Source organism: Desmodus rotundus, chromosome 12, assembly GCF_022682495.2.
Source record: "Desmodus rotundus isolate HL8 chromosome 12, HLdesRot8A.1, whole genome shotgun sequence".
Lineage (NCBI taxonomy): Eukaryota > Metazoa > Chordata > Mammalia > Chiroptera > Phyllostomidae > Desmodus > Desmodus rotundus.
In genome coordinates, this window is record NC_071398.1 from 42,934,688 (window position 1) to 42,962,421 (window position 27,734).

A 27,734-nucleotide genomic window follows, 5' to 3' on the forward strand; every position below is an offset into this window, starting at 1 on the left:
TTGTGAATTGCTTGCTCATATCCTTTGCCCATTTTTTAAAAATGGGGTTGTATGCCGTTTTTTTATTACTATTAATTTGTAAGAGTACTTTATGGTTTCCGATTCTCTTAGTCAGTTACATAGCTTCCAAATATTTCCTTATAGTTTGTACTTTGTGTTTTGTTTATTTTGTCACAGAGAAATGCTTAATGTTTATTTACACCTATTTATCGATGTATTCTATCCTGACTTTGGCTTTTGGTGTGTAGTTTAAGAGGCCTGCTGTACTCCAAGGTCATAACTATCTTATCATTTCTTTTGAGACTTTCCTAGTTTTGATGTTGTCTTTAACACGTATGAGACATTAGAAAATGTGCTAAGGCAGAATTTATAGTGGATGTAGCAAATTGTCCTAACACCATTTATTTTAAGTCAGTCCTTTCCCCAGTCTTAACATTCCAGCTTTTCTTCTAACGAAATTTCCATGTAAATGTACAGGTAAATTTATGTTGTTCCTGTTGTGTTTCATTAATTTCTTTACCTGTTTCTTGCCTTCCTGCCATACTGCTTCGTTATTTTATCTGGTATGTTTTGCTATTATATCGGGCAAGTCCCCCCTCTGTTCAGTTTCAAATCTGTCCTTCCCCTTCTTGTGCATTTTCTGTTCTGGACGGGCTTTCGCAGTTGCTTTTCTAGATCTGTGAAAAACCCTACCGGGATTGAGACTGGAATTGCATTGAATTGATGGGTTCGTTGCAAGAAGGTTGACATCTTTCCCTTACCCGTGAACAGTTGTGTCCATCTCTCCACTGATTCCAGCTTTTGTTAGGAGCCTCCTGCAAAAGATTTTGTTCTAATTAACTTTTACTTATTGATTCATGAATACATTTCTTGTGCTACTTTCCTAGGGCTGCTGTAACAAAGGACCAAAAACTGGGTGGCTTAAACAACAGAAATTTATTGTCTCACAGTGCTGGAGGCTAGAAATCCGAAATCAAGGTGTTGGCCATGGTTCAAGGGCCATGTTCCCTCGAACCGCGCTAGGCAGGCTGCTTCCAGGCCTCTCTCCCAGCTACTGGTAGCCTCAGGTGTTCCTTGGCATATAGATGGCGGATCTTCTCCCTGTATCTCTTCACTTCCTTTTCCCTTCGTGTGTCTGTCTTTGCGTCCAAATATCCCTGGTTTATAAGCCTATCAGTCATATTGGATGAGGACCTGTCCGAATGACCTCTTTTTAACTTGATTACCTCTGAAAAGACCTTATTTCCAAATAAAGTCACATTGTGAGGTTAGGACTTCAATATATCTCTGCGAGGGGACATGATTCAACCCATAATGATTCTGTTACGTTTCATAACCTCCTTCCCTCTGAATTCAGTTGACTTGTTGCTAGAGTACATTCTATTCTTTCACAGACCATTGTGGGTAGTAACTCTCTGAGTGTCTTTTAATTTTTTTGAAATGTATTGATTTGAGACAGAGAGAGAGAGAAGAAGAGAAAGAGGATGGGGGAGAGAGAGAAACATCGATCTGTGGTTGCTTCTTGTTCATGCCCTGACCCGGGGATCGAACCTGCAACCTTGACTGATCGGGAGGATGCTCTCACCAGCTGAACTACCTGGCCAGTGCCTCTGAGTCTTGCTCATCGGAAAATATCTTTATTTCACCCTCACAATTGGAATCTCAAAAATTTCTAATGATTTTTCTTGCAAAATTAGAAGACACTGCTCCTTCATCTCCCTGACTTCTGGGTTGCCGATGAGAAGTCTACCCAAGCGCCCCCCACCCCCACCCCGATTCCCCTTCGTTTTCTAAGCAGTGGCATCACTGGGTGCAATTTTCCCTGGGGTGACTTACTAGCAGTGTGACCTTGTACCAGCCACTCAGCTCCTGTGTATGCCAGTTTGCTCATCTGTAAAATGGGGGTAATAAGAGTATAATTATTACAAGAATAGAATGAGTTACGTGTAAAGTACCTAAAACTGTACTTGGCGTGGTGCTCTCTTTGGACTCATCATAGACATAAAATAGCCCTGACCGAGTCCTGGGCAGTGGGAGCTGTCCGAGCAGCTGCTGTAGCACAGTGCCCTACACAGGGCCTGGTGCCCCGAACCAGCGACCAATCTGGATGTCGTGTGAAGGAATGAAAGACGCAAGCCAAGCCCTGAGGCAAGCGACTCCACCACTGGGAGCCTCAGTTTCCCTAACTGTAGTCGCTGAAGTTGTGAGGATTCAGCAAGACCAAATAGACCCATCTTGAGATAGGTTGGTTCACGCATTCCATGAATTATCACACATTGAGCATCTACTATGTGCCAGGCACTTTATGAGCAAATCAGACCAAGTCCCTGTCCTGTGGAGCTGACACTCTCACGGGGGGTCCTAGACCATAAGAAGGAAGCACACAAATGAGTTTCAGAGAGCCATACATGCTATGGAGAAAATAAAACACAGCACTGTGAAGAGCAGGTGAGGAGGGAGGGGGCCAGGCAGCCACAGGAAGGAGGGCTCTCTGTAAGTTATAAATATCAACATCAACTAGATTACCATCAAAACCCAGTAGTTTCCCCCTATCTACGGTTTTGCTTTCCGTGGTTTCAGGTACCGGCGTTCCACTGCGGTCTGAAATATTACATGGAAAATTCCAGAAATGAGCAATTTATAAGTTTAAAATTATGTACTAGAAAAGATTGCCTCTAATTAATTTCTACTTATACAATTGATTCATGAGTACATTTGCTGTATTAGTTTCCTGCTGTGACCAAGTACCACAAGTTGGGTGGCTCAAACAACAGAAACCTATCGTGTCTCAGTTCTGGAGGCTAGAAGTCCAAAATCAAGGTGTTGGCGGGGTCATGTTCCTTCTCGCCGCGCTAGGAAGGCTCTGTTCCGGCCTCCTGCACCGTCCTACTCACACCCGCCCAGACATGAATCATTCCTTTGTCCTACGTGTCCACCTCACATACGCTCCCCAGCCCTTAGTCACGTAGTGGCCCGCTCCGTTGTCAGATCGACCGTGAGGTGTCACCGCGCTTGGGGTCAAGTCACCCTGGCTTTACTCAACAACTGCCCCAAGGGGCAGGGGCAGTGATGCTGGCGGTTCAGACATGCCAAAGGGGTGCGGATTGAGCACTTAGTGTGAGCTAAGGCCTCACAATAACCTCCCTCTTAGGTGTCCTTAGTTCACTTGACAAATGAGGGAACTAAGCTCCAGCGACAACGAGAAGGACCATTGAAATGTGTCTTTGAATCAATCCAAGGGCGGAGAGCGTTTCCAGAGAGTACAGCCTGGGCAGGACTCAGTTTCTCCCGTTGGGGAATGAACCGCCAAGGGGACCTGCAACGCGTGTCAATTCCGCCAGGGGGCGATGGCGCCCCACGAGAGGATTGGTGGTGTGGGGCCTCCATAGCTGGTCCGCCGGGACCCACGCGGGACCAGACTCCCGAGAAAGCGGCGTGTTTTGCTTCTCACGACACGTTTTTATTTCTCAAAAGTGAGGCAAACACGTCGCCGTGTGCGGCTAATGTAACTCTGAACCTATTTACATTAGTATGGGGGGGGTGCACATAGTTGCCCTCGGTTCAATATTATTTGTAAGTTTGATTTCTACACTCGATTCGCAATTGAGCTTTCGCACCCCGTGTTCGAATCTTCCCGGCTCCCAGAGTTGCGCGTTGGAATCCTCCAGAGGCCGGCCGCAACCCAAGTTCCCGCGCGACTCCTGAGTCCGGCGCTGCTCCACTCCCAAACCTTCCCCTAATCCCAACTTCGAGTTTTCCCTGCGCCCGGTGGGAGTGCTGTGGGGATGGAGAATATGGGGACCACCGCCCCCTAATTCCGTCCAGGAGGCTCTGGGCGGGAGACAGGCAGAGGCCGGAACGAAGGCTCTGGAAGCGGAGACACGGCCTAGGGACGCAGTGACCAGGCCGGTGTCCCCTCCCGCCTCTAAACTTAGCCGCGGTGACGCGCGGCCGGGCAAGCACTGCGGGGCTGAAGACACAGGGTGGGGGGGCAGAGCCAGGGCCGCAGCTCCGCTCCACGAACCTCTATTTATAGCGCCCGGAGCCCGAAATAGCGCGGAGTGGAGCGGCTGGGATGACGCGGGAGCTGCGGGGACTGACTCACCCGGACCCGAGCAACGCCCCCCCCCATGAGGGGCAGTAGAGGCGCCTGGCCCCGACCCCGCGCCCTCCCGGGCACCTCTGCTGCTGGGACATCCCAAATTTCTACTGGTCACCACTGTAGATGGATATAGAGCAAAAGAGAGGATCTGCAGCATGAGAGACTGAGGTTAGATCGGAGGTGGGACTTCCTACAAAGAGCACAGAATCTAGGAACTAACTTACACAAGAATAGAGGTTGGGAAGGAGGAAATGAACCAGATAGACACACCTCTTTGTCACCAGCAACAGGATAGAGGCATCTTGGGGGACAGAGGAATGGATACAATAACCTGGCCAGTCACCAGGCCAGGGCATGTCCCCTTCTCCACTTGCCATAGCTCCTCGCATGCCATTCCCACTCTCTAGAATGCCCTTCCCTGCCTACTCAGTCTTAAGAACTCATGCTTTCCAGGGACCTGGTACTAAGGGCAATCCCTCAGAAAAGAAACCTCTGTGACCCACTGGACTGGGAGCCCCATGAGGGCGGGGCCAGGCTTCTCCCAGCCATCACCATGTCCCCATCACTGCCCATCCCAAGACAGGTCTCTGGAGAAATTAATTGCATGAATAAAAAGTGTTGGTAATAAAAGAAAATGATGTTTCCCACGTTGCAATAGCAATGTGGATTGTAAGCAGCAGGCCACGGGGGATTCTGAGAGTTATCTCCTGTGGGTCTCCCCACAACCCTAGGGGGGAGGTGCTTTTGTTACTTTGAAATCATCACCGCCATGTTAGGAAGCAGAAACTGGGGCTCAGAGATATCTGAAGTCACCTTGCTAATAGTCCCAGCTGCCTCTTGCACCAGGTCGCTTGGCCCCAGAGGTGTTCAGTTCCTAGGATATTGTCTCTAGGCTCTAGAGAACCCAAAGCTAAAGGGGGATTCTCACAGTGCAGCCCATGACACCCGGGGCGAGGGGCGCCCAGCCCTCCAAACGATCCATGAGGTCGAAATGATTATCGTAGTAATATTAAGACACTTACCTGCCACTCTCACTTGTTCCTGAGTGTATGTGCAGCCTGCACAGTATCACGACAGACACGCCCAGAAGCAGGTGTGAGGACCCAGATGTCTTCTGTTGAGCCAGACATAAATGTAATACAAAAAAAAAATTGTTTTTAAGATTTTATTTATTTATTTTCAGAGAAAGGGAGGGAGAAAGAGAGGAACAGAAATATCAATGTGTCTTTGCCTCTCGCACGCCCCCTACTGGGAACCTGGACCGCAACCCAGGCATGTGCCCTGACTGGGAATAGAACCGGCGACCCTTGGGTTCACAGGCTGGCCCACTTAGCCACACCAGCCAGGGCAAATTATTTTTATTTAGTAATTAAATTTCTAATTTGTTCTGGAAATATGATTTTTAATTAAAACTATATGATTTATGTTGCCATGAAATTAGTTTTTATTACTTTTAATGAAGCAAATTGTTTCTGAACTATACTAGTTTTCATTTCCAATACAGTGAATATTGATAGGTATAATCCACATCAACAAAACTCTTTGGGGTCCTCAATAATTTTTACGACCATAAGGGACTCTGTGACCAAAAAGTTTAAGAATCATGGAACTAATTAATAATCATATAGACCTGATATTTGCCATGAAGAACAAGAATGTGGAGACAGAATTTTAACTGGAGGTGGGGAATGGGAGGACAGGAGAGTATTTCTGTCAAAGGAACATTTAAGAAGAGAGGTAAAAGATAACTGGAGGGAGAGATTTCAAGGCAGCAGGAACAGCTTGTGCAAAGGCCCTGTGGTAGGAAATTGCTAGCTGAGTCAGAGAAACATAAGCAAGGTCTGTGTAGCTGGAATGCAGGGAGCGTGCAGGAGAGAGAGACAGGCAAGAAATGAAGCTATGCAATCAAGGGACCAGATTGCTAAGGACTTAAAGGTTGTAGTAAACATTTGGGACTTTATTCTGAGTGGAGAGTGGACGGTAGGAGGCAAGGATGGAAGCAGGAAGCCCAGGGAGGAAGAGACTGCAATTGTCCAGGGAAGATCAGATGGCAGCCTGGACTAGGGTGATGGGGAGTCGAGAAGAATGCTTAGGTGTGAGGGACTGGCAGTAACATGAACCAGAAGAGCAGACTGGGGAAGGAGACTGAGAATTCTGACAGGGCCCCTGAGGGCTGCAGACACCTTTGAGACGTTACAGTGGGAATGTCAAGTACGCAGGAGGGAGCTCTGGGCTCAAGATTGAAATCTGAGAGTCACCAGTATACATGCAGATGGTACTTTTCCAATTTATTTTATTTCTATAATTTATAGTTGATTACTGCTATTAAATGTTGGTTGACCCTCTAACAGGCAATATGGCCAAGTTCTCATATTAAAGTAGTTTGTTGATTCTCTTAGGTTTTCCTTGAAAATGATCCAAATGGCAGTTTTATCTCTTTCTGTCTGATGTTTACACGCCATTTATTTTTCTTATCTTATAGCATTGGCAAAGACTTCCAGGACTACGTCCAATGGTAAAGTCGATCAGCTGTCATATACTCCACATCACAACTTTCTGAGATAACTTATCTCCTCATCCCCCTTGTACAGAAGGAGAAACTGAGACACATAGAAGTTAGTGTCTTGCCTGAGACCACACATCAGGTAAGCGACAAGATAGGACTCCAGGCAAAGCTTGTGTTCTCAACCACTGCCTTGAAATAAAACTCATTAAACATTCTATTTTTCTTTTCTTCAAGAAACGAAAAGAATCTTTTACTTTGAAAAAACAAGCCAAGCCAAGCCCAGCCAAGCCCATAATTGTTCAGTTGCTATCTTTTTCTCTTTAAGATTTTATTTATTTATTTTTAGAGAGAGGGGAAAGGATGGAGAAAGGAGAGAAACATGATGTGCGAGAGAAACAATGATGGGCTGCCTCTCTCACAACCCCCAGCTGGGGACCTGCCTGGCAACCCAGGCCTGTGCCTTGACCAGGAATCCAACCAGCCAACCTTTTGGTCTGCAGGCTGTTGCTCAATCCTCTGAGCCACACCAGCCAGGGCCAGTTGCCTTTTTTTTTTTTTTTTTTAATCCTCATCCGATGATATTTTTCTTTGTTGAGGAAGGGGGGAAGGGGGGGGAGGAGAGAGAGAGAGAAAGAATATCCATGTGAGAGAAGATCCTCTTGTATTCGCCCCTGATCAGAGATCAACACAGCCTTTCGATAGACCTGAGGACATGCCAACCACCTGAGCTACCCCGCCAGGGCCGTCATTCTGTGTTGGTTTAATGGGCAAATATCCTCCAAGTTTCCACAGAGACCCCAGGATGTCCGATGAGCTTCTGGGGACCCGAGGTCTGGTTTCCACTCTGCTGTTTCCAAGCCTGCTTCCTCCTGTGATGAGGCATCTGAAAGACACAGAGACTCTGCCTTCGTGGTGGAGGAGACAGGCCCCCAAACAGATTGCATTCATTTCCTGTGACTGCGGTAACAAATGACCGCAAACGGGGTGGCTTAAAACAACAGAAATGTATTCTCTCACAGTGCTGGAGGCCGGAAATCCTAAATCAAGGGGCCACGCTCCCTCCGACGGTTCTAGGGGAGGATCCTTCCTCGCCTCTTCGTTAATCCATCCCTGCCTCCCTGCTCCGTGTTCCCGTGGCCTTCTCCTGTGCGTCTGTGCCCAATCACCTTCTGCCTCTCTCTTGGAAGGACGCTTACTGTTGGGCTTAGGGGCCCACCCGGAAAATCCAGATCTGGTCTCCAGATCCTTGCCTTCATCCTGTCTGCAGAGTGTTTTTTTCCAAATCAGCTCACATTCACGGGTCTCATCTTGGGAGGTGAGGGGCATGCCACGCAACCCACTGCACAGATCAAAACAGAAAAAACGAAAGGAGGAAAATAGGCGGCAGAGTTTAGATTGGGAAGCGCCCAAAGCTTTTCGATTGGCCACGGCCATTCGGGCGCCGAATGCGGGCGCTCCCGCCTTGAGCGGGGAGAGTGGTCTGCACATCCACGCGTGGCTGTTAGGGGTTGTGTGCACTCCCAGGCTCTCCTGGAAATCTCCGCTCGGAGGGTGGGCAGTCTCGAAGGCAGTTTTTCATTCTTCAGCTGTTAATTTAAGAGGTTTTTCTCTTTCCCAGAACTCCGAATGATAATAAAAGCCAACACATAGTTTAAGGTGCTAGATTCTGTTCTAAGAGTTTCATAGCCAGGACTGTATTTGCTCATCAGAAAACACCCTGTGAGGTCTTGTTGGTGACCCCTTCTTTTACGGAGGGGTAAACTGAGGTGCACAGAGGTTGGGTTGCAGCTTGTACCCAGGATTATGTTCCAGAGCTATATTTGAAACCTGCAGTTTGGAGAGTGTAGGGTCTGGTTCGTGAGCCATGCTGTCTCCCGGAGGCACACGTCCCTTGTTAAGTCTGGAATTTAAGGAACACCGCCTCCCCGCGCCCCCCACGCCCCCTCCCCCCGGCCCCAGATCTGTGACCAGGCCATTGCCCACGGCTGGGCCACTGGCCACGGGAGGCTCTCAAGCGCTTAAAATGTGGCTGGTCCAAACTGTGAGTGAAAAATCCACACCGGATTTCAAAGACTTGGTGTGATAAAAAGAAGGAAAACTATCTTGCCCTGGCTGGCGTGGCTCAGTGGATCAAGTGCCAGCCTGTGAACCGAAAGGTTGCCGGTTTGATTCCCAGTCAGGACTCATACATCGATGTTTCTCTCCTTCTCTTTCTCCTTCTCTCCCTGTCTAAAAGTAAATAAATAAAATCTTTTTATTTGTAAGGTGGCCTCTAAAGGACACTCTGAATTTCCTGCCTCCATCCTACCTGGATGAAGAAGCTACTTAACTGAGAGAGGCCACAGAGCCACACAGGACTCGGAGGCCGCTCTATACATGGAATCTATTTTTATTCATAAATTACACACCCGTGTGCCCCTATTGAGGGTGTCACGAAGTTACCAAACAGATAAGGAATCAACATGACTGGATGAGCTGAGCGGCGCGAGGTCATGACTTCAAATCCTGACTCTGCCCGCTCCTTAGTCTGTGATCCCTTCGATGAGTCACTTGTCCCCTCTGAGTCTCAGTTTCTTCATCCAGAAACTGGGAGTGTTTGCTCCCGTCCTCTGAGGGTGCTGGGGACCGTGCATGCAAAGGACCCCCAGACACACTGCCTGGCAGAGAACGAGCTCCACCAGCCCAGTTTCTCCCGGGGAGGGGCCCGGCTTCGATGCGGGGAGCCACTCTAGGTTTCTCAGCGGAGGGAATGGTTGAGTTGGACCTTGAAGGACTGAAGTCAGATGCGAAAGGTATTTCAGAGAAGGGAAACCAAGCGTTCAAGTTTGAGAGGCATGCAGGAGCACGGTGCGTTTGGGAAAAGGCATGGATGGAGTTTGGGTATTGTTTCAGGGCATAGTGTGTTGGGGAAAGCGGGAAGGTGGCAAGGGATGGGGTTGAAGAAGGCAGTCCCATTGGGGTCACGGGGGGGGGGGGCCTTGCAGGGCCGGGGTCTGGAGCACTGACTCACTGACTGGGGAGCCAGAGCAGGTCCTGCCCTGACAGGAGCAGCTTCGTGGTTGCTCCTTTGTGGTAGCGAGGTCCTTCTAGAGAGACGTTGGGACTGGCAGGAGACGAGGGAGGAGTATAGGACACAATGAAGTGGGAATAGGGGGTCAAGCAGGGCGGGGGAAGAAGAACCTATGTTATTTATTTTTAGAGAGAGGGGAAGGGAAGGAGAAAGAGAGGGAGAGAAACATCACTGTGTGGTTGCATCACACCCCCAAATGGCGACGTGCCCCGCAACCCAGGCATGTGCCCCGACTGGGAATCGCACTGGCGACCCTTTGGTTCGCAGGTCCACACTCAATCCACTGAGCTACAGTGAAATCTTTAAAAGATAGAAAGGAAATGAGCGATGAGCTATGGGAGGTGAGCGGAGGAAAACATCCGGGCTGAGGCGCAGGCTGAGGTCCAGGAGATGGCATCAGTGTGGGACTATGTCTGAGCTGTAGAGCCCGGAGGAGGAGGCACAGGGAGTTGTTGAAGTCAGGGTGAAACCCTTCGGGACATCCAGGGGGAGGCACCCAAGGTCAGTGAGACACTTGGGTCTAGAGTACAGAAGAGACAGCAGGGCGGAGACTGGGAGGCCTTCAGAGCTCAGACGGTGCTGAAATCCTGACAGCGGGGAGAAAGTGGTGGGTGCACTGGGGTAACAGGCCCGCCAGCCTTCGATGCCTATGGAATGTGGCCCCGCCCAACAGAGCAGCCTGGGTGGCCAGGTTCTTACCCAGTCTGTGCCTGGGGACACAGAGATGAGCACACCCACACAGAGGAGTGCCTGCCCAGTGGGGGACCTACAGGCACGCAAGTGGCCCATGCCTTCACGGGGGCAGTGTGTGATGAATGGGGTCTTTAAGGGGTACAGTGATTTGTTCTCCAGGTTTAGGGGCAGTGGAAAGTGTCAGGACCAGTTAGCTCCTAGGGGGCTCTGCAGAGGAAAGTGAATTAATTAGGAGTCTCTCAGCTTGAAGTACAAACTTGTTTAGGGAAATGTATTGGATAACATTTAAAAAAAAAATTGCCCAAGGAGCCCTGTCCGGTGTGGCTCAGTTGGTTGGAGTATCTTCCTGTAACAGAAAGGTTGCAGGTTCAATTCCCAGTCAGAGTACATACCTAGGTTGCAGGCTCAATCCCTGGTCTGGGCACATACAGGAGGCAGCCAATCAGTGTTTTTCTCTCACATTGATGTTTTGCTCTCTTCCTTCCTCTCTCTCTCTAAAAGCAATGAAAAAAAATGTCCTGCGGGGAGGATTTGAAAAAAAAGGTCAAGGAGTAAACTTCTAGCTTCAGTCATAGCTTGATCCAGGAGCTCAAAGATGTTATGAAGACACTGTTCAATCTCTAGGTTCTATATTTCCCTGATTTTTCCCCCCTCAGGAAGACTTTCCTGTGTACTCACACCTTACCCTCTTAGTGACTCCAGAGGAGCCAAAGTCCTGCCCAGTGGGTCCATCAGAAGAAACGGAATGCTCTGATTGGCTGGACTCATGGCTGAGAGGAAAGGGAGGTGGAGAGACAGGTTTCCTCATCTTAGTGGGGCATGGAAACAGTACCTCATCCCCTAGGTTTAGGGTGAGGGTTCAGTAAAACAAGGCAGGTGAAGCATTTAGCAGACTGCTCTGCAAAGAGTTGGTGCTAGATACATGATAGCCATTATTATTATCTTTATCTATTGATTTTAGAGGGAAAAGGAGAAACATTAGTTTGTTGTTCCACTTATTTATGCATTCATTGGTTGCTCCTTGTATGTACTCTGACCGGGGATCAAACCCATAACCTTGGTGTATAGGGACAACGCTCTAACCAACTGAGCTACCCGGTCGGGGCTGGCCATTATTTTCTAAAGTAGTAATCAATATTACTACCTCTAATGATGAATGGTATCTATGCTCATATGCTGGGAGGGAACAAGCTCCTGGAACAGGATGGGAATCAATCTGAAGCGAACAATCACAAAATAGATGTTTATGCAATCTACATTCTGCAAGCCCAGTCCCCAACTGGGTCCTCTCCAGGTTTTTGCCTCAAGATCTGTGAAATGGGATGAAGGGATTGAATTAAACCAGATCCTTTTAGATGCCTGATCTCATCATTCAGGTTACAGTTAAGAGTCACCTCCTCAGAGGGAGACCTTTTATCCCCTTTATTTTTAGAGGAGAAGGGAGAGAGAAAGAGACGGAGAGAAGCGTGGTTGTGAGAAACAGCCATGGGTTGCCTCTCCTACAGGGATGGAACCTACAGCCCAGGCATGGGCCCCGAGCAGAATCAACCCAAGACCTTTCACTTCGCAGGAGGATGCCCAACCAAACCAGCCACATCCGTCAGGGTTCCCTTTTATTTTAATATATCACTAAATTTTACTTTCTCCTCAGTGCTGATCATACTCTGAAATCATCTTATGCATTTGCTGTGATTCCCCCATTAGAACTTCAGCACCAGGAGGGCAGACATCCCTGTCTAGTTCACTGCTGTGTCCCCATCTCCCGGCACAGTGCCCGGCACGCAATCGACCCTTGAGAATTTGTTGAACGAGGAGATAGATACTACTAATAAAAAGAAATAGCGCCTAGTTTTCTGGTAGGTAGTGAGTTCTCCATTAAGGGAGGTGTCCAAGGCGGAGCCTGAACGGTCATACTTTGCAATTCAGATTGCAAGGCCCCAACCAGCTCCTCTCCCGGCCTCAGTTTCCTCATTGGGAAAATAGGTGTGGGGGGTGTTGTGGGGGCTAGAGACTGGACTCTCGGTCCAGCTCCTGCCTGCGATCCCCGCGGGGGCCACCAGGGGGCGCGGCTGCCCCAACGTCCGCCGTCAGCCTCCGGAGCCCGGGCGGACGCGTCCCGATCTTCCTAGAACATTCTGAGCGCCGCGGGCTTCCAGGCGTCAGGGAGTCCGGGAGGTTGGAGCGGATGCGGAGCGTCCGGAGCCAGCGTTCCGCGCTCCTCGCGGTGCAGCGGGCGGCGGGAGGCGGTGACTCAGACGCGCGCCCCCGGACCCTAGTTCTCGCGAGGGGGCGCGCACGGCTTCGGGAACCCGCGCGACGCCGGCTCCATTTTTACCCAAGCGCTGCTAAAAATAGTGGCCTTACTCTGAGCCGAGCCCGAAATAGCGGCCCCCAGATAAGGCAGGACGACTCAGCGCTTCCGGGGAGCGGAAGGGGAGCAGCGTGGGGCGGCGGGGGGAGCGGCGCTGGACTCAGGCGGGCCCGCCGTCCCCACCCCGACCCGGCTTTCGCACTGTCCACAACTGCGACTCCAACCCCCATCCCACAGCCTGTCACCGGCCTTGCTTCTCTCTTGCCCTCTCCCTGCTTATCCCCTCGTTCCCTGTCTCCTGGCCCTCAGCCTCCATCCTCCGTCCCCGACCAGTGTGCCTTTCTCTATCCTAATCTTCGTTCCCGGCCCTGTCCCTCCCCGCAGCGCCCCCCCCCCCCCCCCCCCCCCCGCCGCAGTCCCCAGCATACTAACCCGAGACCATGTCCCTATTCTCCCTCCCCACCCACAGCACCAAGCTCGTGCCTTTCGGGACCTGACCCTGTCGCATTTCAGCGTCTAGGTGGGGAGGAGGGGAGGTCACAGGAAGAGGTCACAAGACCACGCGGAGGGCTGGGGGCGAGGCTCTGACTTCATGGCTTGTTTCTGGGGTGGACAGGGTGGGCTCAGGTCTGGGTCTGAGCCAGTTCCCTCATCCCGTGAGTAGCCTCGGGGTTCAGCCTGGGGCCAGGTGCAGGTCTGCAGTCACCAAGGTTGGAGTCCCTGGGTCGCCAGGGCCAGGGCCTAGCCTAGTACCAACTGTTCGGTTCACCAATCGCAGTTCCATTACGATTCTTGTCTGCTTTACAGGCCAGTGATTGGACACAACAGCTCCAGGCAGTGGAAACAGCCAGAACCCTGCCCTGGACCTAGGTCCCCCCTTCGTACTTTCCGTTAAGGCACCTTCCCATTCTAATAATCCTGTGACTCTTCCAGTGCCTACTCCAAGACTCAGCCTCAAGGGCCTTACCCTGCATTTTCCTGAGCTTAAAGGCAACACCGTCAACATTTCCTAGTCTCGGATACCTCAGAGGACAGAGGAACTGCCCTGTCCTGTACGTCCCCAGGGAGCAGGATGTCATGGACAGATGTCAATTCAAGCAAAAGTGCTTGGCTGTGGGTGGAAAGTAGCCTTCAGGGGGTGAAGTCCCCTTCAGTAGGGAACATCTCATTTCAGCCAGGAGCACAGTTGGTAGGTCGACTGGATGGCTGAGGGACTTAATCACCAGGCAAGGAGCTTGAACTAGAGGATCCTTTAAGGCAAGAAGGATCATGTATTTGGGATCGAGGAATTAGGAGACTGGAAAAGTGAGCAAGGCACAGACCAAATTGGGCCCCATGGGCTGTGGTGAGAAGCCTGGACTCCTCCCCCAAGGGCAGTGGGGAGCCATAGCAGGTTCTGAGTGGGAGAGGGACAGGGTTTGTGCTTTAGTAACCTCTTTCTGGCCACCTCCTAGAGGTGCACTGAGAAGGAGACTGGGAGAGGAGAAGCCTGGACCTAGGGAAGAAGGGAAGCAGGAGAAGGCAGATTTGAGAGACAGGAGGCAGGATGGGGCAGACTTGGCAGACTTGGTGGCTGAGAGGCTGAGGACAAGGAGGCACCCAGGATGAGGTACAGGTCTCCGCCCAGGTGGCAGGGTGGATAGTGGGGTCCTTCCTGAGATGAGACGCAGGAGGAAGGAGCAGGTGTGGGTGGAGATGCTTCGAGAAGTTTCAAAGTCAGTCCAGAGCTGGTAATTTTTAAATAATAAAAAAAAAATGGGGGGGAAACATTGGCAAACCCTTTTTCAAGGTTTATACCCTTTTGTAAATTTCCCTCCTCCCTCTGATCCCCACTTCTCACTGTTAACGGTTTCTTTCGTATCTTGACAAATAGGATTCACTGAGCTCTCACAATGTCCCCAGTTGTGCTCCTCTGTCACAGAAGTGACCTGGCTCCAATGACTGCACCTGGCTTGTGGGCCAGACGCCACTAATATGCCCATTTTAGAGAGGTGGGCACTGAGTCTTGGAAAGGTGTCCTTTCGAGGCCTGGCTTTGAAGGCTTTTCAAAACTGAAGGCACAGGAGCGGGTAAGATCAGAGAGGGAAGGTGCAAAACACAGCAGCCCAGGGACCTGGCAATGGGCATCGGGGAGTTGAAGGAAGGCTGCCTGGAGGAGGAGTGAGGGTAACCAGGAAGGTGCCTTCCAAAGCCTTCTGATGAAGGATCTAAATCAGTCCCTTCAGGAAGCTGAGGTACAATTAACAGCCTGGCAGTGGCCCCTCTTCGGGCCTGCAGGGCCGCAGAGGTGTTCATTGGAGGGACTGCTTGATGACATCTCAGGGACACGACAGTAGCACAGCAGCTCTTATGACGTCTGAGTGATTCGCCATATGCCTGTTAAAACCAGCATCTCTAGTCATGCCCTGGGTGGGGGGTGGCTTCGAGGATAGGAGGAAGTGACTAGCCATGGGGTGGGGCTTGGGGTGACAGGGATGCAGCCACACAGGGACCAGGGACTCAGGAGCTGAGAGGTATGCTCTGCCCCCCTGCACTAGGGAAGAGGCTCTCACGGTTGAGTGTGAGGGTCCACGTTTGCTGGCTGTGTGTGAAAGCGTCTGCCTTCATGGAGGTGTGGCTGGGATGCAGTCTGGGCTCAGAGTCAGGGGTCGGTCCAGGAACTTGTTTGCTGCAGCGTCCCCATCACCTAGGATGGTAGCTGGCACACATTAGGGGTTCAATACATCTTAATTAAATAACTCAAATAAAAGGAATCAGCACTCTTTATGGGCTCAGTTTACTCTCTTGCCTAACAGCCTGGATCATCTGGCCGTGTCAGCCAAACCCCTAACCCAACCCAGGGCTGCGTCCCAGTCCTCAGGCTCCAGGGAGGTGGAGGTGAGCAAGAAAAGGAATTTGTTCCTCTGGTGAACTCCGCCCGCTTATGATCTCACAAGCCACTCAGGGATCCCGACCTGTGTCCTTCCCTCGGGACGGGGCGTGGAGAGGAACCCGGGAGTCCTGACTCCGGCCCCTCCCCCGAGCCTAGCAGCGTCGCGTCCCCAGGGGTGTCACCGGACGTCCTGGCCCGCCGGGGACAATGGGCAGGGAGCGCAGGCCCTTCGGGAGCCTGGAAATGGCAAGGGCGCCCCCTCCTCTGATTCACCCTTGTTTCCGGCCAGTTTCAGCCTCCTCCTCAGGGATCCTTCTGTCCTCCAAACCCTCACCCCTTACAATCCGGTCTTTCTTTGACCCTGCAAATCTGTCCTCTGCCCCTGGCCTGCCCCAATTTCCTCATACCGTCACTTGTGATTCCCGGATGCCCTACATTTCCAGTTTCCCGTGCCTTCCTTCACTCACCCATCTCGGGGCCCCTCTCCTGGCTTCTTCAAAATACCCCCCCTTTCTATTCCCGCCCTTCCCATGGCACCCCAAGCTCCCTCCACGATCTGTCTTTCCTAAACCCTTCCCCACCTTCCTTTAAAACAGACCCCCTAGTACCCTTTCTCGTCCCTAATCCCAGTCCGCCAAACCTCTCTTGTCTCCCCGAAACTGCCCCATAGCTTCCCCCAGTACTCCCCACCCCACCCCACCCCACAGCCCCAAACAACTTCGGGTCCAGGCCCCTCCCAGCCCCAGGCCCCGGCCAGCCCGAGCCGCTCCCCGGCCGGCTCCCACGCCCGGCGCAGGTTCCCAGGCCTCCCCCTTCACGCGGTGGCCTAGAGACCCAGTTTGCGGTGGCAAAACATTGGTCTCCGGGCAACAGGCCCCGCCCACCCCGGGCAGCCCGTTGCGAGTCCCGTTGAGACTGCTCACGTGGGTGGGGCTGGGCGCCCGGGGCCCTATCCCCGCAGGGCGCAGAGACTGGGAGACCCTGAGACAGCAACGGGGAAGTAGCCTGCTTCCTCTAAGAGAGAATGGGGGGGGGGGGGTCCCTGATTGAATCCCCCTTCCCCGCAAGAAACTTGGAGACGTTCTGGAGACTGAAGCCACGTGGGAGCTGTCTGGGACGCAGTGATTAAGAGAGACCACTAGACCTAGTGATCAGGGATCCAGCCCGGAAATAAATGCGGAGATAGTGAGAGAGGAACACAGACAACCTCAGGCCGGCAGGGACGCTCCTAAAGGCAGGACAATCTGCCTCTGGTCCTCAGGGCCTTTTCACTCTGTCACAGGGAGTTCCCTGGACAGAGTCTATATCTGAAAAATGGGTAGCACTTAGCAAATCGGGCTTTTGTGACAATAGGGGTGTGGAGAGGACAAAATTCAGTGCATTAGCCCACCTAGAGCTTGTAGCATAATTCCTGGCACATACCGTTCGTCGTTCATTCTTGCAACAGATATTTATTGAGCACCTACTATGTGCCGGGCCAGGCACTGTGTGGTAAGTGCTGGATATACAACAATGAGCATGACAGAACTCTGTCCTCCCGGGAGCTTACACTTTGGAGGTGGGGAGGGGGTGGGTGCTGAACAAAACATCAACATAAATAAGCAAATTACATAGCACTCAATTTCAAAAGCAGTAATTGCTGGGAAAGCAGAGAGGGAAGGAGGCGTGGGGTTGGCATTTCACATATATTTTACATTACATATATATTTGCCATCACAGATCTTTATTTTAAGGGATTACTATACAGCCTATGTTCATTACATGTGGCATAAAAGAAAAAACCCTGCACTTTCAAGCTGGAAAAATAGATAGATAGCTCGTTTTGAAAAAATCTTTTTAAATGTAACGAGAAAAAGGTCTGGCAGCATGGTTAGCTCCTGAGAAAATCAGTGCAAAATGGAACGGCGCGAGCCCACACGGAGGGTGGGAAAGTGATGTAATATGTGACAATAAGTCAGAGTAATACTTAAACTCAGTCGTTTGGAATACAACTTGAAAAGAAGCCCATTCAGGGGTTGCCATTTTATTTATTCTGTAATAAACTTTTAAAAAAGATGTTATTTACTTTTAGAGAGAGGGGCAGGGAGGGAGGAAGAGAAGGAGAGAAGCCCTGATGTATGAGAGAAACATGGATCACACATGCCCTAACCAAGACCGGGCTGCACCCTGCACCTGAAGCCCAGGCATATGCCCTGACCTGCCCTGACCGGTAATCAAACTGGTGACCTTTCGCTTTGTGGGGATGACACTCAACCAGCTGAGCCACGCTGGTCAGGGCCAGGGGTTGCCGTTTTAAACAGGTGGTCAGGGCAGGCCTACCTGAGAAGGTCATGTTGGAGCACAGACTGGAAGTTGGTGAGGGAGAAGTCATGCAGGTATGTGGGCCAAGAGTGACCCTGCCCAGGGGAACAAGCAGCAAGTGCAAAGGCCTTCAGGTGGAACATGCCTGGCGTGTTGGAAGAACGGGGAAGAGGCTGGTGTGGCTGGAGCAGAGAGTACAAGGGGAGGGGAATGGCAGAGATGAGGTCAGAGAGTCAGGGCAAAGGGTGCAGGACCCTAGGGGTCACCATGAGGCCTTTGACTTTGAGTGAGTCAGAAGCAATGGGAGTGTTCTGAGCATAAGACGGACATGAACTGACTTTGATTTTAACAGTGTCCCTCTGGCTGTATGTGGGTGGGAGTCAAGGGTGGAGGCCTGGGGAACAGCCAGGACCCCAGGCAAGATGGGGATGGTGACTGGGTCTGGGAGTAGCAAGGATCCGATTCTGAAGGTATTTGAACTTAGAGCCACAGAATTGGCTGACGAGCACATTCATGACAAGCCCTGAACAGATGGCCACAGTTACCGTTTTGGTAGGTGGTGCTCACAGACTTCCACAGAAGTCTCTAACGTCCCCATTTGACAGATGCAGAAACTGAGGCCCAAAGAGGCCCCTCAGCTTGCCCAAGGACTCACAGCTCAATCTGGCTCCAAAGATGGTAGCTCTCTATGAGGGTGGCTACTCCCAAGTCAGTACACTCAGATACAACACCCTTAGTGCCTAGAGGTACACCGAACTCTTTCACGTGGGTCCTAGGGACCGCTGGATCAATTCCTTCATCAGCCACACCCAGTGGGTGTAGAACGTCGTGGCTCAACAGGAGAATGTTACCTGACTGGTGTTCCGGTTGTCAGGCAGTCATCCACGCTGGCCTGGGACACTGTCTCCGAGGCAGGCAGGTACATGTAGAGAGGGTCCACCCAGAACCTCCCAGCCCAACGTCTGCCTCCCACACTTAATCCCAGCACTGGACCTGGCACACCCCAGTGCTGCCTGCAGTGACCTGTTAAACAGTCACACGTTTGCACGCAGACAGGTACGTGGCCATTGTGGAGGCGTGTTTTCAGGAGGTGTGCAAAACACATACACTTTATCTCTTTAGGTCTCTGTATCTCCCTGTCTCTGCCTTGCTATCTTTGTCTCTCTCTGACCCCACCCTTACCTAAAGCTCTGTCTCACTCACTCCCCACACTCAGCATCATCTACCTGCAGTAGAAATCACTCTTATCCCTGGCTGTGTGTCTCCAGGGAATCTCACCTATTATGTGGCATCAGAACCAGGCAGTGGAACAAGTATGTAGAGGCCCCCAGGCCAGCAGTTCTTGCTGGCTGCTCAGAATCACCCATGGAGGATCTCGGGGCTGGAGAAATCCACCTTTAAAAAGCTCCCTGGTGATTGGGGCTTGTATTAGTTACTCCTCCACATTTTGAAGACAGGGAAGAACAGAGGCCCAGAGAACAGAGAGCACACCCCAACTTCACACAGCAGTCAGCTGCGCGTGGCTTCTAGATCGGCCTCTGAATTCCTTCAGGAACAAGTAGGGGAGTTAAATTAACTAATAGAAGGGAATCGCAGAGACAACACGGAGAGACCCAAATATATATAGAGACTTGGAATCTAGAGACTCAGAGAAATAAAGGGGGTGGGGAAGGAGGAGACCCAGAAAGGACTCAGGGAAGCAGAGACAGATGCACAGCGATGCTGAGACAGAGACAGAGAGGCAGGGGTTTCATAAGGTGCGGAATGAAATTGAGACCTCTTAAGAGACAGAGACTGAGAGAGACAGACAGCCATTTAGGGGAATAGACCCCAAGGGGGGCACATTGTCTTTTCAACAAGACGAGGTATACATCGCCCATGTTTTATAGGCCCTACTTCCTAGAGGCAGGTGGTGCCATAGCTTGGCAGTTGCCCCCTCCCCAGGCCCGATATGTAGGATACACATTAAGTACGTTTATGTCACGTGCCCTCTGTACAGCACCTAGGAGCTTTACGCAACATAACCTGTGAGTCACACTGTAGACACGGGGCACTGAACGGACAGACCTGCCTGAGAAAGTGACTTGGTGAGATGTGAGGGATCACCTCCTCACTGAAGAGGAAGCAGAGGGTCAGAGAGGGCAAGGCACTTGCTCCATGTCACACAGCGAGGATCCTGGCAGGACAAGGATTCCAACCATTTCAGCCTGATTCCGTAACCTTTGCACCCCAAGACACCAAGGTGGGATGACTGCCAACGCCCGACCACGTGCTCCTTCACAGAGTGCAGGTGATCATAAAAGCACCAATAATGGTACAACAGCCCCTGTGTATGGAGCGCACCGTGCTGCAGTAGGTAATTTAGAAGTAAAGACAGAACTCGGTAAACAACATGATTACACCAGCTGTGTACAGAGCACTTACTATGTACCAAGTTCTTAGCAGGATTTCATAAGGTTACAATTCTGGAGGTCGGTGATGTTATCACTCCCATTTCAGGAAGGAAAGAGGCCCAGAGAAAGGAAGGCACGTGTCAAGGTCACAGAGCGGGTATTTGAACCCAGATCTTGTTGCCATTTATTTCTGCCACCCACTGCCCTGCAGACGTGCCCACAAGCACGCCTACAATCTAATATCTAACAGTAGCATCTCAAATACTTTTGTTCAAATACCAACAGCTCCGGCCTCATATTCTTTCTCTGCTCCAGGGGCCCAACCCAGCCTCCAATCGCCTACACCCCCCTGACCTCTAGGGAGCGACCCTCTACTTTCCCCTAAACACCTCAGTCCAGCCGCTGGGCCGGGCCTGAGACGGAGCCCGTAAAATGTTCCTGCCCCTTTAAGAGAACGAACAGTCGGCCGGCGTTGCGCCACGACGGTTGCCAGGCAACGTCAACAAACGACTGGGCCGCCGTCTCCGCGCGCACCAACCCCCCCGCCCGCGCAGACGTGGTGACGCGACGGGCTGTGGAACGCCGTCGCCTAGCAACAAAAAGGCTGTTTGTCCCAGGCCCGGCAGCTCAGCCGCACGGGGCGCAACCAGAACGGGCCCCGGCAGACGGAAGGGCCGACGGGGAGCCTGGGGTTGGGGGGGCCTGCGGTGATGGGAGCGGGGGAAAACTGGGTCCCCAAATTGCCGGTTTCCCTTTAGACAGCCGCCGTCTGCTTGTCGCCCGCTCCTCCTGTCTGACCCTGACCGCCTCCGTTCCGGTATCTGTCCGTCTGCGCCCCCTCCTCCCCGGCATGTCTGTCTATCCCCCAGTTTCCCGCGCCGTGGCTGTCTCATATTGTCCCAAAGAATAACAACCAAAATAAATATAAGCACACTTCTCTGGCCTGCCGCTTTTGCCTCAAACTCCCGGATAGGATTGGAGTCCCAACTAGTGGAGACAGAGGCGCTCGGTGAACAACCTGTACCCACACACTCACTAGGGACCGCAGCCCGAGAGCTCCCTCCTCCCGTTCCTTTCCCCGCTGTCCTCGGGTTCTCTTGCCTGTCTTCCTGGAGCCTCTCATCAGTCAAGGCAGTCGGCGGTCCTTCCATCCTGTGTCCGGGAAGCTGTCCACAGCTGGGAGGTTCTAATAACTCATCCCCAACACACACCCCCACCACCCCTATCCAGTAGCTTCATGTGATCAGAGGGCTGGGGCGAATCTCCAAGCACAGAGGAGCAGTGGGGTGTGTGACAGTGTGAATGGTTGTGACTGTAGGTGAGTGACTCTGCCTGTGACAGTGTGTACATTTGGTATTTCCTGTGTGACAGCATGATCGTGAAGGCTTGCTTTGTGCGAGAGAGCAACTGCCGGACTGAGCGAGTGGCTCCTGCCGTTTGCATTTGTGTGTCTGGATGTATTTGGAGCCCTGCTGACTGTGTGTGTGTGTGGTTGTGAGGCTCAGCGTGGTCCTATTTGAAACAGTGAGTGTGTAAATATTATGGATGTGCGTGGTTTTGCCCGTAGCTTGCCTTGCTGATCTCTCTGTACTCATCATGTGTAACTTTTCAGGTACCTGTGTTTGTGAGCGCATTAGCTCTGGGTTTTCTCTTTATCGCCATTACAACATTTAGCACAATCTCGAATCCTATATTTGTTTGTTTACTGGCTGCCTGCCCCACTGGACTCTGCGCCCCTTGAGGAGAGGGCCCAGGGCTGTTGTGGTTCCTGGCACCACCCTGCACACAGTAGGTACTCAGTAATTATTCACTGAGTAAACGAATCAATGACTCACGTGTACGAGTCAAGTGCACACGTCTATGTAACTGTGTGAATGCTTCGCTTCTGTGTTTCTAGTGGATGGTCTCCCGTGTGTGCCCTTGCGCCCTGTGTAGCTCTCAGTCCGGCACTCTCCTCGCTGGGACACATTACAGGGCTTCAGTCAATGTCTGCGGACTCGAACTCTGTGGCTTCCTCTGTATTAGCATTAGGACCTCTCTGTACCTCAGTTTTCTCACCTGTCAAATGGAGACAATAATTGTACCAACTCATGGGACTGTGAAGGGGACTGAATGAGTTCATACAGAGAGCACTTAGAAGTGTAAACAAAGTTACAAAATCCCACTTTGTCAGCAGTATTCTTACTTCCTCTTTGTACACCCTGTATACACATGTCCAGAACTCAAGTCACGGGTCCAGGCGTGTGGTCCTGAGCTAGTGAGGACCACCCTACTTCTGGGTCAGTCTCAATTCTGTTCAATGGGCATGGTAACAGGCCTCCTCCAAGGGTGGTGGTGACCAAGTCAAGCTACGTCTGGAAGCCTCGACCCTGGTGTAAGTACGCAGTGGGCACTCAGTGTCTGCAAGGCCCGGTCACGGTCGTCACTGAGCTGCTCAGGTTCCGGGAAAGGCAGATGCGGGGTGCCATCTGGGGGTGGAGGGAGATTCAGATCATTCCCTGGGACTGGAGATGGGGAAAGTCAAAGAGGGAAGGAAGGAAGAGTGAGCACCAGCTGAAGCAAGCTGATTGAAGGTCACATTCCAGGAAGGACTACCTCCAAGGACTGTCTGGGGCCTGAGGATGAAAAGACACTGGAACTGTTGGGAGAGCTGCCTGGTGGGAGAGAAATCGGTCTGAATCTTGCAGGCTGGTGGAATTTGAGGCGCAGATAACAATAGCAATAATAGTAACACACAGTGTACAGACTCTGCCGTGTCTTTCTGAGGGTTTTCTGCCTTGTTCCCAGCTCTGTCCCCAGGGCCTAGAGTGCCTGACACAGGGAAGGTGAGGAGTAAATGTGTTTGAATAGCTGATTGATTGAATGAATAAATGAATGAGTGAGCTTCATTCCAAGACAATCTGTCAATTCTGGTCTTGGGGGCAGGTGCGGAGGGCCTGCCAGGGCTGGCATGGGGCCCTAGCCTCTGGGACCCGCCTTCTGCCTATCCCCCAGCCCTCTCTGTTCCCACAGTTCAGGGCTGCGGAGGGTGTGGAGAGGGCCGGGAAGGGAGCAAGAGAGCCGAGAGGCCACCGCCTGCCCTGGATATACGCCCAGAATGTCTTCAGGATACAGAGGGTAGCTCAGGCGCCTGAGTCACCTCGGAGAAAGGAGAAACCCCGGCCGGCCGCATACCTGGTCGCTGACATCATCTGGTCAGGGCACCCCCGGTGGCCCAGACAAGCGGACTGAATCACAGGCAGAATTCAGCCACAGCGGGAGCGGGCACGTGGCCTACTGTGACCTCTACAACACCCCCGCGTGGCTGTCTGGCTTCGGGGCCTGGGCAGGCCACACTGGGGTCAGTGAGGGGACAGGGGGCCTGAGTCAGGAACCCGCTGGCTACAGCCGAGACCACCATCTGTAGGCGCCTGTAAGAAGGAGAGTGTGGGTAGGAGAGACAGTGGGGAGGCCCCGGGCCCAGAGGAGGAAGTCCTTGTGGGTGTGACCGGGAGGCTGTGGGTTGTGGGTGGCGGCTGGATGACCCGCTGGGGTCTGTGCTATTGCGCAGAGAACCACGGGGTCGGGGAACGAGGGAATCGCCATACAGTGTGCGAACGCAAGCACTGCACGCACACGCGGAACCCCGGAGTGGGGAGGCCCGGCCTCCCTCCACCCCAGGACTCTGTTGCCTCACTGCGTGGGTTGACACGGGGGCCTCACTCCTTAGGAGCCTGCAGGTTGGGCAAATTCCCTAAGGGCTCAGGCCTCCGTTTCCTAATCTGTTGAGTGGGGGCAATAGAAATCATTGGTGCTAAAACAGTGTTGGCCAGGTTGATGGAGTCTCAGATATGGCGGCTCTGTGGAGGGAGGGTTTGGGGGGGAGCCGCTGGTGGCCTCTGCTTGCCTTGATGACAGATGCTTCAGTTCCTCCCAGTACGCCACTGGTGCCTTTCCAGCTGCTGCCCCGCTGCTGGAGCTCAGAGGGAGTGAGCCTGAGCAGACAGACAGTGAAGAGGTGGAGTTTGAGCCAATGCCTAAAGAATGCACTTACTGGATTACATGGGAAAGAAGAAGAGATGGGCCCGAAAGTCCTCATGGAAAGGACTTGAAAGCTGTGATGTGAGCTCCTTGAGAGCCGGATTAAAGCCTTGTATTGTCATGGCAGAACCAGCTCAAAATGCTCCTACAAGATATGGAGTTGCTTTTCGGAGACAACAGCCCAAAAGCACGTGTCATGCAGCAGAAGCACGTGCAGAGGAGAGAACTTTGACCTCCAGCTGCACCCAGAATCAAAGTCTTGTGCCCACCCCCCACCCACTCCTGCCAACCAAAGTGCCGAGACATAACCGGAACTTGAACACCATAACCCTTTCAGAGGCAAAGGGTCCGTTGTCCAGAAAGATCCAATGCTGACGCCCCTTTACGGTAAACGGCCACGTTCCAAGGTTTATCCAATTAAAACTTTCCCACCAGCACGTCCACATGCCTGTTCCCCTGCATTAAAAACCCTTCACCTAGTCCAGTGGGCAAGGCGAACCTGAGGCACTGTTAGGTCCCCTATCTTGTCACCTTTGCAATCAATAAACCCCTTTACTTGAAAGGAAGAAAAGACAAAAGAAAAAGAAAAGAAAAAAAGGAAAAAAATCATTGCCGCCATGATGACATACACTTACAGGGCACACACTTTCGGGCAGGCGCTGCTCTAGGCGTTTCACACACAAACTCGTTTACTCCTCAAAACAAGGCAAGGAGGGAGATGCTGTTATTACTCCCACTTCACAGATGAGGAAACTGTGGCTCAGAGAAGTGATGTGATTTGCCCAGGGTCACACAGCTAGTGCCGTCCTCATAGGTAGTGTTATTGGAAAGGTTAAGCAAGAAGTATAAAGCTGTATAATGTAGCACCTGACACATGGTTTTCTCAAGTGACTATCAGTTATACTGTTAATACAACACATATTTTCTTCATACTAAGTCTGGCTGGGAAGATCTCCAAAACAATTTTCCTCACCACCTTGGTCCGGTCCTTCCTCTTAGCTTCCCACAGTCTCTCCGGCTTCCACTTTTTTGGTCTTGCATGTCCACTTTGTCCGTTAGGCAAAGAGTGCTCTTGGGGATTTACTCCTTATCCAAAATTTTTCAGGACTTGTCATAGTTGGCCAGACCCACCTCCACCAGAAAGCCCTCCAGGCTTGCTCCAGCCTCACAGAGCCAAGCAAGTGTGTGAAGGCTCTTTGTTCTCACGTGATTGTGGGTGGACCTCACCTCTGCACAAGTGTGGATACCTAAGAAATTCTAGGAGTCCACAGCTCTGGGGGTCTCACTGTGGCAGCAGGGGTGCCTGGCTCTGCCAGTTGTGTGTCTGTGCAAAGGTGTGTGCCTGTCGGTCGGTATATGTGTGGTTTGGTGTGCATACACCTCTGTGATGTATATGCACAACAGCGTGTGTTCATCTCTGTGTGTGCAACTAAGTGTTCACTTAGATGTGTGCTGGTGCAAAGGTGAAAGGTGTGTGAGGGTATATCTGTGTTTGCGTCAGACTTTCTGCTTCCCTGGTTTGGACTCTGTGAACCAAGCCTCCTTCTTCCCACCGCTGACAAACACGTCCAATCCCATCTCACTCCACCCCTGGGAAGACCCTGGGTCATCAGCTCAGCTCACTTCCTCCTTGGGAACAGGCAGGCCGACTGTTCATCAACACCTGGAGCCAGGCCCCCACATCTACATACAGCCTCCCTGCCTGTAACTAGTTTATAACATCTTTCCCCCCTCATTCAAACATGATGGCAAAGGAACAGAGAGGTCCAGATATGTCTGTCTGCGACTGCCTATCAGAGTTTATAAAAGAATAAATGAGTGAATGGAGATTCATGTAACCGAGTATTTATTGAGCACCTACTGGGTGCCGACACTGTGCAAGGGGCATGGTGGTAACTAGGATAGCCACAGCCCAGCGGGGGAGGCCAGCCTGGCACGATGATGAACCCAGATAGACAGAGCTGGGAGGGGCCCCTGGGAGGTGGGGAACTGCCCCAGCCTGGGGACCAAGGAGCTTTTGGAGGAGGGGATACAGGAGCTGAGACCTGGAGGAAGAGAGTAGGAGCCAGAAGAGACAAGAAAGAGTGTTCGAGGCAGAGGAAAGTGCATGTACAGAGGCCTGCAGATGGAGGAGAGCTACCATGACATCTGGAACACTGAAGAGGAGTGGAGAGAGGCGAGGCTGGGGTGGTCAGCACCAGCCAGGACATGCCAGGCCTCGTGGGCCTTGGTGAGGGAGGAGTTTCAATGCTGGGGAATTGGGAGGGTCAAGCTAAGTGAGGCACCAATCTGAACCATCCTGCTGTCCTGAGACTCCTACAGACACCCCCAACAGGAGGCCTCCAGGATTGCTCAATGGGGAGCTGGCCCAGCCAGCCAGTAACACTCACTATTCATTGCTGGGCAGTGAGGAGCCAGTGGTTCGTGCTAACCTGCCTGGTTCTGCCCTCACGGAGGTCACAGTCGTGGCAGCGGGACACAAACCTGCACAGCCCCTCCTCTCATGCCTTAGAAAGGCTCACAGACTGTTCTCTTGGAGCCAAAGCCTGGGCATCACCCAGGGCCTTGCTGGGAACACAGCAGACCACACCAGATTCCCAGGTGCACCGATAATACTCACAGCTGAGCAGCGCTGCCCTTGGTCTCCTCCTCTGTGCAATGGGATAATGAGAGAACCTGTGGATGGGGCCGCAGTGGCGCGGGGATTACCTGAGGTAGTGCGTGTGAAGGCCTGAGCACAGCTTACTAAGCGTTTGCTTTCAGAAGCTCCTCCTCCTCCTCATTCTTGTTACTAAGTCTTAGAGCCCACTGTCATCCAATCTCCTCGCCCTGTGCCTGGGGAGGCTGGGAAACAGGGCAGCGGGGATTTGCCAAAGGAACTGGTGGAAGGACTTGCGGAGGCCTGCCTTTGGCGGAGTTGGCCCAGGGCTGTTCACAGCATGTGCTGAGCAAGCAGAGCTGGCACTGCCCCCCCACACCTGTGGGGGTGGAAGGCTCAGGGTTCTCCCTGCCTGCTCCCCATGTGGAGCCAAGCCCTGGGGAGCCAGCTCAGGGGTCCTGCCCTCTCTCCTATACCCAGGTCCTCCTCCTCCTGGGAGCCCCCCAAATTGAGCCCCATGGAGAAAGACTTGCTTTGCCCACCCCATGCGCTGTGGGTGGGTGTGCCTGCCTAAATGTGTGTTTGAGTGAGAGTGTGAGTGGGGCGGGGCAACTTTTCCTCGGACACAGTTGGCACAGTGCTAGGGCCCACAACATTAGGGGCCCGAGGAAATGTTTAATGCTCTTTAAAATCTGAAGAAAAAACTGAATTTATAGGGAAAAGAAAATGTTTTAATGTATAAGGTTATTTGTCTTTATATCATTGCAGTCATGAAATGTAATTTTAAAGATTGTTTTTTTTTTGGAGGAAGAGACCCAGGAAGGCGGAAGTGCCAGGAGCCTGTGGAAGTTGCAATGCTTATTGATT

The 27,734-nt window shown here is 52.0% G+C and overlaps 1 long non-coding RNA gene across 2 annotated transcripts; it reads right to left on the reverse strand.

Moving 5' to 3' along the window:
• Nucleotides 1–760: 760 nt before the first annotated feature.
• LOC123480651 (uncharacterized) lies at nucleotides 761–26,979 on the reverse strand. 2 transcript variants are annotated; one of them, XR_006656738.2, is made up of 4 exons: nucleotides 26,889–26,979; nucleotides 5,125–5,216; nucleotides 1,837–1,891; nucleotides 761–815 (listed from the first exon to the last, which is right to left on the reverse strand). It is a non-coding gene; the product is annotated as an uncharacterized lncRNA (long non-coding RNA). The 2 variants fall into 2 exon arrangements; XR_006656737.2 differs by lacking the exon at nucleotides 26,889–26,979 and adding an exon at nucleotides 7,332–7,584.
• Nucleotides 26,980–27,734: the final 755 nt, after the last annotated feature.